Source organism: Strigops habroptila, chromosome 2 (assembly GCF_004027225.2).
Source record: "Strigops habroptila isolate Jane chromosome 2, bStrHab1.2.pri, whole genome shotgun sequence".
NCBI classification, from domain to species: domain Eukaryota; kingdom Metazoa; phylum Chordata; class Aves; order Psittaciformes; family Psittacidae; genus Strigops; species Strigops habroptila.
In genome coordinates, this window is record NC_044278.2 from 11,178,185 (window position 1) to 11,192,111 (window position 13,927).

The following is a 13,927-nucleotide window of genomic DNA, read 5'->3' on the forward strand; positions in this document are numbered from 1 at the left end:
CCTTACTTTTTGGCATCTTTACAACATTTCATATTTACCATTCTGCAACATGAAACCTGCAACATGGAGAACTTTTTTTCCTTTTCCTGTTGCTGTTTTCCCTCTATCCACATTCCACTCTTTTCCATTACCTTTTTCCTGGTTTTTGTCTTTCCCTCTATTAGGCTGAAAGTGGTGTACAGGACCTTCACCTAGAGACAGCTCCTGCCATCTATAACCAGGGGTCTTTAGATGCTTCCTTCTCCACTTTTATTGATGTGTTGTGTTAAGAAATGGTAGCCAGTTGATCTTACTAGCTGTGTAGACTGGCAATTTATGTCATAACCACTGTTACAACCTTCATCTTACTAATGAATTTAACAACGTACTTTTATCTTATCCCAGAAGCTCCCAGCAATATTTCTTATAGTCTATAACATTCCGCTTTGTTTCCTGTGATATACTGAGCCAGGTCTAAGGAATAATCATGAACTGCCATTTGGAACATTTCTAGTTTATCTCCCATGTTGTGATTTATGAAGAATTGTGATATGAGGATTGCAGAAACCGATATTTCTTTTGGAGGACTTCTTTGCCTGCCTGCCCCATGGCTGTGAGATCTTCGGAAAGTCACACAGCAGATCAGATGCTGGTTCATCCACATCCAGTAACAGAATATTTTGGGCAAGTGTATATCCCACCAGGTCAGCTGCTAATATTTCGCTCTTGCTTTTCAGCAAGGCAGGCAGGCATGAGATACTCTGACTGAGACCCAACTTGCACATTCCCACTAAAGCTTAATTTGGCTGCATTGTAACATCTGTGTTGTGCTGGGTCCAATATCTCTCTGTGCTTCCAGGGCCAAACTCATCTATCATCACAGGCAGCAGTTTGGAAGATGGTGACTGCTGCTGCCTCTGGTCCCAACTTACTGGCAAAAAGAAAAATAAATATAGGTCCAATCTGCATTTTAAAAGTTGCCCAATAGCTGAGGCCACCCCTCTAGGCAGAATCAGGCCAGAGTTACTCCCTGGACACACTTCCCACACAAGAGTTGCATACCCTTGAAATTGAATAAAAAGAGCAAATGACACCCCATAATTTTTGTCCCAAGCACTGACTGAAAGGTGACATTACACAATAAGAGTAAATCTCCTGCTCTGCTTATACCAGCTGAGTACCCAGAGACATTTCTGCCATAGCTCCGAAACCAAAATAGCAATTGGTGAAATACAACCTGTGTGCTGTTGTCAAAAACAAGTGCAAGTATTGTAGTAAATTCTTGGCAGCAAGCCGGGGAGCCAAAGTTCACCAGAGGGGCCCCACTGGGGATTCCTGGAGGCACTGTATAAATCTCCACTCTGCTCCCCGTCACCAGCAGAGGTTCATGACATGCTGTGTATGGGAGCACCCCGAGAAGTATGCCCGAGGCTGCCAGCAGCAAACACACGTCAGAGACCAAAATAAATAGCGTGTTTGCACGTACCCTGTGTGTGCACGCATGCACAGAAGAGTGAGGGGCAGTTCTTCCTTTGGTGCAATCAGATACTCAGTTCGTCGTTTGATGCGGCAGATAATCTTGATCTGATAATCGTTAACCAGCCACTGAGACTTTCATTCATTTGACTCTTTCTGGGCTTTTATATCCGACAGTCGTGGACTGACCCTTTTAGCTCTCACTGGCCCAGCACCCACAGTGAATCTTCCCCAAGTAATTTGGTTTCTGACTCAACAGCTCAAAGTCAATCTACTGCACATCTTTTAGGGGACCAAGCAGTCTTATTTTAAAGGTTCAGAGTGATGCAGGATTTACCTTATCTATTTTTTATCTGTCCCGAAGCTTAAGTATATTTACTATTAAAAACCTGTGTCTTATGTTTGGTTTGAATTGTTCAGCTGTCACATCTTGTTATACCTTTGTCTGCTAGACCAAAGAGCCCTGCAATATCAGGTATCTTCTCCTCACATAAGTAATTATAGAACATGATTGAATTGTTTCTTATGCTGTTTTACAAAGTGAAACAAATAGATCCCTTCTAATCTCTCATAGTAAGCATGTTTTCCAGGCCACAAGCAGTCCTGGCAGGAGTCAAGAGAGTCAACTGAAGTTAGTTGAGCTACACCATTCCTCACTTCCTTGGGATCCAATCCCCAAAATGCTCAAATGAATATTTACAAACTAGAACATGTCTAGGTATGTAATCAGACACATTCTAGTTTCATACCTTTTATTCAGTTCGTAGAAGGTATTCACTATGTTGACGGCAAGCGCTCCCATTAAATTCCCATTTATACACCTACTCAAACATGCAGACTACCTGTAAATGGAAAAATAAGCAAAATTCATAATATTTATCCAATACAAAATTCTGACATCTCTCCTTCTTCTTTTATCCCAGCTCAAGAATTTAAATGTTAACATTTCTCAAAGAAAGAAAATTACATTTTTACCAAAAATGGCAGAACATTGCATTTTCATATTCTTCAGTGCAGACATACCACATCAAAATTCCCAAATTACACCACCTCCAATGTGGATCAATGCATTGTGAATCTACCTTCCCTCATAGCGTTAAATTGCTTCATAGGGACTGCAAGTTGGCACCCTAATAAACATCCTTGGCACCCTGCAAGGGGCCACACTGCCTAATGAGACCATGCTCACTCCCCACAGCTGACCCATGCCTTCCAGAGCCAGGCAGAAACTGGACAGCAAGAAACCCGTATGGCACCACAGGATATGGGGACTTCCAGGGAGCTTGGCTGTGGGGGAAGGTTAACAACCTAAGTTATAACGCCACCAATTTGCCTAATGCTGTACCGAGCTGCATTGAAATATTTTAGCTAAGTGGAGCATAGAAGAGTTGTCTGACTTGAGCTGATGGTTGGACTCAATGATCTTAAAGGTCTTTTTCAACCTAAACAATTCTATTATTCTATGAATGAAGACCGAAGTATTTCATACTCATGGTATTCTCTGTGAAAACTTCTACCGACTGCTTTTCATGCATATATATGTACACAGAAATGGCACAAATGTCTACACACATATTGCACATACATACAAACGGAACGGTCATATGGACTCTAACATATATGTAAATGACAAGCAAACACACATGTCCTGAACTCACACAGTCAGCATACCTAAAAATTAGACAGCTAGTCTAAATAGATGTCTTGTCCAAAGTGCCTTCACCATCAGAGGAGATGAATCTTAGGGCTGCTAAGATTCATGAGTTGCTTGCTTTGGAAGTTTTCTCTCTACTTACTATGAAGTGCTTAAGTGGCTGATTTAGACTAGCAGCTAAACTTTAATATGGCTGAAAATACACATTATGCACACCAATATGTGGTAAAAGCAGATAAACTTTTAATTATCCTACAGATGCATGCGAGCACAATGTATGAGTATATAGTGCTGCTAATACAAGCACATACCCAGTTATCTACCTTGCAAACAGAAATAGAAACCCTTTTTACCAGCTCCCAAAATTTAATGGAGGTCCCGCTCTTCACTTCATGCATTTTCTTAAGCCTCAGCTCTTACAGCAAGATGATTACTGAAGAATCAGAAATCTACTTTTACAATGAAAATGTTGCTTTTCTGTCATCAAAGCTGTAAAGATCAGATTGAAAACATGACTCTGACAAGCTACAAAAGAAAAAAAAAAAGAGAATGTGGACAAAAGAAACCAAAATTCATCATTTTCCCCAATCTTATGACTTACTCAGTCTTGCTCTGTTATTTTTAACACTGTTGGCAACACTGCAACAAGCCCATACACATTAAAAACACATTCACAGGGAAAACCTAAAAACACAAATACATGTAGATATTACCGGCATGAACTCAACATATGTGTGCATATCTTAGCACCGCTGAGCAAATGAGGATGTACAAACTATACGAATGAGGTACATTCTGCACAATGTATGTATGTGTAACACCTGCAAATACTCAACACGCATCCTGCACAATACAGTCACCCTACCACAATTATGCACACACAAACATTGCAAACCCACATACCTGCAATTTTGGAAGCACGGAATAGTCTGACTTTCTGAGAAGTAATGAAAATATTTTCATTTGTAATTGATACTTTGAAAGTAAATGAAAAATTTTGTTTTGGTTCAAATGAAAATGTCAATTTTTGGTTAGAAAAATAAATGAAATGCTTTTATGTCAAAATAGCAATTTAAAATGACAGATTTCCTTTGGTTTCAATTTAAATTGTTGTTCTGTTTTGAAAAGAAGAAAAAATACTTAACGCAGAAGGAAAACAGATATGAGCATCGTGTTTCCATGGGCCAACCCAAGACAAAAATACTGTTTGGAGAAAATCAAAACCGACCAGACAAATTGTAATGAAAAATTTTCGTTCGAGTTTTCTCTTGGGAACCTTTACTTTCTAGACAGTGGTAATGCACAAGTACAACTCCCTTCTTATTCCACGTACACGTATAATCTGTACAAGTATTTCATATGAGCATACTCGGAGCACTTTACATACACACACTCGTGGGCACTTTGTGCTTTCGACATGTGTGCAACCATCAAACACGCGTTGGCCCACAGCAGACACACACATGTGGTCTCTGTTAAGAAACCCAAGAAATAAAGCCAATTTTAGATCAAGTGAGCTGTGGTCCCCTGGCTCAGGTTCTACTGCAGGTGATTCTATAAACAAAGTTTAGTGCCAATGTGAAAGAACAAATACGCTATAAATAGTTCATGACTTCCAAAACCCCTTGTCTCATTCCAGTTCTTGTTCTAAACCAAACCAGCAGATGGGCTGAGAACACTTCAAACCCACTCCTTGAAATAAAATGCTGGAAATAAAGAACAGCATGAAGGCAGTAAAACAAAATAGGAAAAGGAGGAGGGGGTTGGGGGGGGAGAGAAAGGCTTTAATTTATTGGGGAGAGCACTGGGAATGTAAAAAAAGCAGGAATGGCAGGAAGAAAGGGGACATCACCCTGCCTGATTGCAATTGTCATTAACTTGCAGCAAGGGTATTAAATTGCAGCGTGGGTGCAAGTGCACGCGGCCCACCTCCAAACCAAACCTCCTCGGCATCTGATTCTTCTCTGCACTGAGTGATTTAATGCCCTGGCCCATGCAGTTTATTTACTGCCTCTTGCTCCATTTAATTGAACCCATGGGCCTTCACACCAATACGGGTCAGTGACGAAGCATTTGTTACCTGTGCCAGGCAGCACACCAGAGGCAGGGGAGAGAGAGGGAATCAGCCCTTCAAGCACAAAAAGCAGCAGTTGGAGTCTGTGCAGGGGGAATGTGGTTCACTGTTGATTCTGATTAGTTTTATGAAGCAGGAGGTTACTCTGACATCTGGAGGGAGTTTGCAAGGAACTGAGACAACACAGGGCTGATGCAGCAGACTTTGCATGTAATGTGCATTTACACACACACAGAGGTGTTAGAAGAACTTGGGAAAATCCCCAAACTCTCTGGTGCAGATTAAGTGCCCTAAACACAGTTAAGAAGGCAACTGGTTTAACTATAACCTTTATAGCTGCTGAATGTCAAATAATGACAATTACCGTGCATTTAAGGGTAAGAACACGAGAGTATTAAGGAATTTACCTACACAAGAAACTGGGGATTGTGGCAACTAAACAAGGTGAGACAGCACTACTATTAGGTTATTAAAATTAAGATACATTGAGATTAAATAAAACTGGAGTTATACGTAACTCAGTATTTCCATGTGCTGAAGGACAAGTCTGCTGGCTGAAAAATCTGTCTTCATTTCTGGAAAGGTCTCCACAGAAACGAAGTGGCAATAATAGCGTGATAGTGGATCTCCAGAGGAGGTCACCACGATACGAGAGCAGGTTCCAGAGAAGGTCGTTCTTCATTAGCATGGTGCTAATGCATCTGCTGTGCTGAGAAACAGGCTTTGTTATGCCAGAAAAAGCACAGGGCTGCAGGATAGCTCAGTGCACCATGCCACGCAGACACAGCTTTAGGAAACTCCTCTTCAGGAAGCGTGCTATGAAAAGAACAGTAGGGCTGGGAGTGCGTAACTCAGGAATAGAAACAAGTCAAATTGCCACACAGTGGACAAATAAGACAACAAGTAGCAGAGAGTTGTTGAAGACCTGCAGGCAGTGTAAGAAAACACAGTTCAATCAGAAGAAAATAAAAAAACCCAAGGAAACACATAGTATGCTTGGTGCCCTGAGCACTGCACTAGAGCAGAAATGGAGTTTTTTCCACAGGAATCCTTACAAACTACATTGCTTCTGTTACATACGTTTCTGGCAGTTAGATGGACTGCCAGACATTCCAACAGCAACTATCAGAGACTAAGCAAAGAGGCATTTCAGACAGGTTGTGGCATTTCTCTGTGAAAAGGAAGACCTCATCTCCATCGCACAGCCAAACAAACAGGGCTGCTATAATTCTTTCAAACTTGCAGAAATTACTCCCTATACTGTTCCAGTGCAGAGAAATGCCCCAGAGGTATGATATCTGAGTAAGAATTGTTTCACATTAAAGGGTTCTCCTAGGAGGAATCGCATCCTGGGGAAAAAAGTCATAAGTGTCAAACAGATCAAACTTGATTCATAATCTAAGAGCAGTTGGTCTTTTTTCCTAGCAGCACAGATAAACTTCTCTACCTCAAACACAATCAAGACATAAGAGCAGTCCTGTTGCACTCAGCCATAAGAGCTGAGAATTTAGTCACGCTATGCCATATGTCAGCCAACACAGGTTTTATGTGACTATTATCCAATGTTAAATACGTAAACAGATTATCCTCCTTGTGGTTTATTTTATTTTAAATAAGTGTGCAAAGAAAAAAAAAAAAGACATGGGAACATGGTCTGTAGTGGGACCACTTATATAAAAATTTGCACTTCAATTCCAAATGACAGCATTGAACATTATGTGGGCATGACTGAATAAAACCTGAACATTGCAGAATCTTGGCATGATATCACACAGAACCAAAACACATACCAAAAGTGTAGGCAATGCCAGTTGAATGCTTTGAGAGGACGAAGAATGACATTGGAGTTGCTGAATAAGGGCAGAAAACTAACACATTCATCTGTCACTGGTCTCAAGCTTGCCTGGGATTGTAAGGACACACAGTGCTTCTCAGGCATGCCTCAAAGAGAAAATCAGTGTAATCTTTGCTATCTTTAGCTGGAAGCAAGATGAGGATGAAAACAGAAAACCCCTGAGCTATGTCTCCCGAATTCTAAAGCTTTAAACCATAGTACGTGTCAGATAGTTTAATGGTTGTATTACTGAACATTTGGAAAGTTTCAAAAGGAATACAAAGTGTAAAATCAGATCAGTATGTAGGCAAAGTTGACAGCTTAGTGGCACAAACTTCTCCAGTTCATCAGGGCAAGCTCTCAGCTTTAGTCTGCAATAAAGGTGCTATATTTGAAGAAAGTGAACTGCAGGCAATAAAGATAGTAGGTAAGCTATGCTCAGTGAGATCTTTTAATAACCCTTCTAAAAGCAGAGACAACCAGAATATCTTTCATCACCATAGGTAGGGCCAGGAGATTATGGGTTACATATACCATGCTATTTAGACATCTAACTGGCTTTAGAAATCTGAAAAAGAAGGAATGTAGTTATGCAATATCTTCCCTGTAAGATTTTTTTATTAAAAAAAAAGAGTACACCCTGACAAATGTCACTAGAAAAAATGCAAAATTGGATGACTTTGAGTTCTTGTATGGGGAGGACAAGATGGTTAGAAATGAGTGACCTAGGGGGTTCATTTATATCACATGCTTTATTAGTAGGGTTGGGTGTTATTTGCAGGATGCTTAACCATAGCTGGTTTTACCAAGTGAAATGATTTACACCAAAGGCTGCTCTGAACTTTATCAAATAGAAGGAGAAGTGATTATAAAACATCAGGCTTCAATTGCGTCAGAGACAAAATCTGAGAGAGGGATCAGTGATTAGAGAGTTGCCAGGAAATATTTGATAAGCAGCAGACCTAAGGAACTGTTACATCTCCATTTTCAAAATCCCTTTCTTTCCTGCTGTGCAAAACCAAGAGCGTTATTTGGCTATGCGTGAACCACAGAATATGAAACATCTGCAGGGGTGGTTAGACAAAAGGAAGGACAAAGAAGGAAGCATTTATGTATTCCTGTTCCCTCACTGGAAAGAATACTTTCCTGCAGGACATGCTCCATAAGGACGGGGTATGCTGCACTATGGGGACAGAAAGGGGCTTGATTCCGCCTAAGTAGCTCTGTTGAGGACAGACACAGCTTCAGGAGAGCAAGTGGCCTTGCAGTCATTCTGCATGTGTAGGGAGAAATGTATTTCTGGCAACAGAGCAAATAAATTAAGGGTGTCTGGGTGTGTATATATATATATACATAAAGGGTAGAGAAATCTGTCTCACTTGGATTCACAGTTTTGTGGCAAAGACAAGACGGATGAAAAAATGGGAGAAAGCAGATGCCACAGAATGCCCACTAAAGCTGATCTCCCTTTGGCTGAAATGGGAAATACCCATGCAATTGAAGTCCACACCCCAAATACCCCAGTCATTGCTCCTCGGACCTTGGGACACCATAGGTATTCAGCCTGCCCTACAGCTGATAGACCCAGAGGGACAGTGTGAAATCACTTGGGCTTCTGCAGGATGCATAAGGGTTTTGAATGTGTTCACATGGTAAAACAGAAGCCAAGGCTGCCATGGTAGTATGAGGAAGATAAATGATTTTTCAAGCACCTTGCTTTCCTTTTTTGAGATTTTACCAGACAGCTCCCTGTTACGGTAAAAATTAGGTGATTTGCTTCCTTCTCCTTCAACCCAGAGCATTCTCCTGTGAGAAATTCTCAGACTTGCCACCACCGTGTTGCATCCATTTACTATTCCTATTAATCAATGGGGCGGCAGCTCTAAGCAGCCAAGCAAGTGGTGAGGAGCACAGGAAAGGAAATGGACAGTAAGTGGGGGGGGTTAGCCCTTGAGGACTCCTGCAGAAAGAAAGCTCACAGGAGAGAGCCTCCCCTGGTAGCTCCTCTTGCACCACGTTTGCTGTGACTGTTCCATCAGGACTCTGCATATCACTGGAGCACAGCAGGAGCGACTGGGAGGTGTCCACCAGCACAGCAGGAGTAGCTGACACATTGGTCAGCACAGAGCGGTAGGAGGGAGTAAAACTTTGTGAGCACGATAGGGAAGGATGCTCCCCTTGCTCTAAGTTGAGAAAGGAATATAAGCCTCTTCAACAGAACATTCCCTATTGAGAGGGGAACAAAGGATCAAGCCTCAAACAGACGGTGTCCTTTAAACTCAGATTATAAACTATGAACAAGGTACAAACAGAGATGGACAACAGCTTTCAGTATTTACATGCAAGGGGAAGGTCAAAGACAGGTTTGGAACTATTGCCTGCATACTTTGAGAGCAGTAATCTCTTCCATGGTGTATTGTCTCAGATTTGGCAATTTGATATATCATAACATCTCCTTCTACTGACTGCTATTGATTTAAACCTTTCTATGCGGTTCACAGATAGCACAATATGGCTCTTTACTGGCTATCTGGACAGAATACATTAGTTTCCATGTTTCTGGGTGTGGGCTTAAGGTGGGGTTTCCTCACATCCCTTATAAACTAGACCACTAGCTCATGTTTGGCACTATATCCGTTTACCTTGAGTCTTTTTCTGATGACAATGTGACAGTAGGAGAACCAGGGAGACAAACGATGCCCTGAACACTAGGTTTGTGTACTGCTTGCTGTACCTCTGCAAACATCTGTCCTGCTCCACCGCTGAGGTGCAGACCTGGGATAGCTGTGTCACCAGCTGCTACTCCGAATTTCTGTACCATGTCATTGAACCCTGCTTGGAACAAGTCTAATTGACATGCTGCTTAAAACAGTGGTAGCAGCAGATTTTCCTCCATTTACACAGGGCTTTAGAGGCAGCAGGGGTGCCAGTCCAACACAGACTGTTTGTAACTCTCCTAGTGTCACAGCTTGGTACTAGGGTGAGGAGCTGTAACCCTACTGTTCAGGGGCCTTTCCAGCCAGGGGTAATGGGTCGATTATTTGTCCTATACCCAGCAGGGCACAGCAGAAGAGATGACAGTAGACCCTCATGTCCCACGCGTTGGCTGTTGGGCTTGACGTAAGAGAGCCACTTAGCAAAGACAGTACTTAAAATAGTTGGGCATAAAGGGTGATAAGAGAAGCAATTTCTATTCAGACTCTACAAGAGTATTTTCCATTTGATTTTATCAGATTTCACCCTGTTGAAGTGCTCCATTCATCTTTTCTATTAATAATTTTTTTAATTAGCATCTCTGGGTCTTCCCAGTAAAGAATTTTAGCAAGCATAAAAAACAAGCCTTGTATGCATGATATTCCTAAGGTTTAAAATAAAGCAATAAACCCCAAAACCCAAGACATCTTCAACTGAATGCTGTACTAGTTTATATACATTGTAGAATGACACTCTACATAAACTAGAATTGGAGGGCCATAAGATGTCATGATTTTTTCCATACTTCATTTCAGCTGTGTTACAAGATGTCTTCTATATTTTTAAGAAGCCTGTGAACAGATTAAGGTGCTCTCATCACAATAGCATATGACTGTAAAAACAAGATGAAGAAATAGAAAATACATGCTTTCTCAGCTTTTGTGAACCAAAAGCATCCTACTGAGCTAATGGCATGGCCATTAAAGGAACCAGAACCACACAGGACACATCTCTTGTAGTTGCTTATATGATAAATAAATGGAAGAACCAGTCTTTGAGTAGAGCATTCTTGCTTCCCTATGCCTTTTCCTGTGTCATTAGCCAAGCGGACTTCGCATGAAGAAAGCCTGTAGGATTAAGTGCTCATCAGTAAATACAGAAATTGATTTTCACTGGCTTTGGGGGGGTTTGAGAACTACACACTAATGGGCCAGGCCCATACATAGCATACGCCATTGGCATATGATGCTCTGCCAGTATGGTAGATTCCCATGAAAGATGCTTCAGTTGATCAGCCAAAATAGAACTTCACTGTAGCACTGAAAGCTGCATCAGTTATTTTCCCCATATCATATCTCAAATGAGGTGAGTACTAAGCTGTGATGAAAAGTTGCAAGAAGTGTCTAAAAATGGGTACCTTCTCTCTTCCCTGCTCCACAAAATGGATGGTGCTTCCTTAGAAAATGCATCCTAGGCAAAGGCTTAGGTCTGAAAAGTTATGTAAAAGAAACTGGAAAAACTTTAACTTGGGCAAACTTCAAGATGTACCTGGCAATTTCTTTCTTGTGATCATTTGTAGATGTTAATGACAGAAGGACTGTTGCCATTGAATCTGTCCTAATGCAAAACACATCTTCACTCTAGGATTCATTTCCTTACTGATGTAACATCCTCTGTTGAAATGGGTGAACAATTCCCATTTCCATGAACTGGAGAAGGCTTTCAGAAGGAATTACCCAATAACCTGGGACTGGTCTGGAAAGTAACTTCAAAATAGACCTACATTCTCAATTTGAAATCTGCAGCCCATTACAAATGTAGCTTTTCCCTTGATAAACTGGTGATTAATTATACTCGTAGTTGAGCAGTTGTATGTTTTCTCCAAATTTGCATTTTTCTAACCTCAGTTTCCAGATGCCATATCTAATTATAACCCTCATCAGCCAGATTAAAGGGGCTCAAAATGACATACACCTTCTCCTTTTGTAGATGTCTACTGATCATGATTAATTTACCCATTCATGTTCCCTTTCATGGGCTAAACAAAATAAGCTCTTTAATCTCCTATTTTTAGGCATGTTTTCCAGACTTCTTCCTTTCTATCCTTCATTCCTTCAACTCATTCTCTGAGTAAACACCAAAATCAAACACAGCACTTAATGAGCAACCTTTGCAGTATCCTACGCAGAGGTTTCGTCACCTCCTTGGTACAAAACCATTTGAACTGCTTCTGGTTTTCTTCTCAGGCCCACAGGCTCCTGATCTGCAGTCCCCTAGAATAATCAAAGCCTCTGTATTAGTTTTCAGATACTGAAGTTAGTCACTCAGAGTAATCAGGCTCTGACGTTTCTTGACACATTTTTAGCTACTACACTACAGGTAAGCATCCTGATCTAAATTTGGTTTACCATTAAGCATTGGTCAGTAATTTTATAAAAGAAAAATACAAAGGATGTAGTGATAAATCATTAAAGTGAATGGAGCTAATAATAACACGAAGATCACACAAACATATATTGGACACATGCATTCATACATTTCAGTTCATAGGTTTTTGAACAAATGTCCCTATTTAGAAATTATTAATTCTGTTGTAAAGATCTGTGGGAGCACAGCTTAGAGTAAATACAGGGAATTGTTTTGTCCAAAGTGTGAATAAGCAATTTTGCAAATAAGAAACATATACGGAAATGGCTGAATGCAGTCACACATGTGCAATATAAATTCGTAGAAATGGCTATACCCAAATGTGAGTTTTTAGGCAATTACACGTTGCATAGTCTCCACTACTGTCAAATGGTATTTGCACTGACATAAAGGAACTCAGAAACATACAATACCATGAAACAAGTAACCTTTTCAGCAAAGAGAGGGAATAATAAAATACTGAGCAGGAAAAATCTTTTCACTTCAGAATGTCTCATCTCTTTTTGCCTTGGGAATAAAAAATCCCTTTACAGTCAGACTCACAGCAGCTCTCTCCAGACAGGCTACAGGGTGCTTATTTGTAACATTCATCTCTGTATAACGCAGTCTGTTCAGTCAAAGTTTAAAAAAAAATATAAAAAAAGAAAGGCAGCATAAATAATCCGTTTTTTTTTTTTTTTTTTGCACTCACTAAAATCTGTAATTGTTCCCTGAAGTGATGTGTTCCTGCACACATCACAAGTAAGAATTTGAGAGAAACCTTTACTGGCAAATCTGCTTGATTTCTCTTTCATTAATGAGGCTAATTCAGCAAAGAAGTGTTTTCAGAGCTATCCTGATGGGTAAAGAATGATCATTTGAAAGCAGTATAACCTGAGAGACGCTTTTTCTTTTCACTGTGTCTGATTTAGTGGTCTCATTTAATTCAAAAGGGACTTCTGAGATCAGCCAGGAAAGTACATGCACACACGCCTGCAGAGCAGAATAATTCTGTATAAACGAATCATTTCTAGTAAACCTGGAGCATAAATATAGATGTCATGTCAGTCTGCAAATGAAATTCTGGTGAATCATTAGATGGTACTAATTTCTTGAAGTCAGAAGTCAATGAAGAGGGTGAAGTAATGAGAGAATTGTGCTCCAATTATTAGATCACTGATTATCTCATGTTAATGTCCATGAACCAAAGCTATGAGGTTGTCCCAGCATTCATGCGGGACTCTTTATGGAGTATCAATAGTCAGAGCCAAGGATGTCACTGGCTTTGAGATCTGTTCTGTGCTAACTTCTACCTGTCACTCATCATTTCCTACATAATTTTTCCAAACAGTGATAGGAACATAAGGATTAGAGGAATTTAAATCCCCTAAAAGTGGGGTTGATCAAGCCAGGAAAAAAGGGATTCAGCTTCTAATAGATAACAGTTACCCTAGGTATGCTTCTATCTCAAAATACCATGTGTACAGAGAACAAAAGTGCTGATGATGTGGTAAGCCATTTGGCCCAAAAGAGGAAATTATATTCAAGTACAAAATATTGAATCACTTGGATATGGTTTTCATACTGGAAAAAAAAAAAAAAAATTATTTTTGCCACAATTGGCACTAAAGAAAACAATTTTTAAAAGGCCTGTTCTTGCCAGCTTTTGTCAACAGCTGTAACAAGTCACCCTTTGAGGGTGTGGAGGGCACTTTGGGGTGGGAAGGAGGAGAAGGCACGCACCAGTACAGAGTTACCAGTTGCAAGGATGGCCTTCATCCAACTCCATTATGTCAGCCCAGGAGTACTG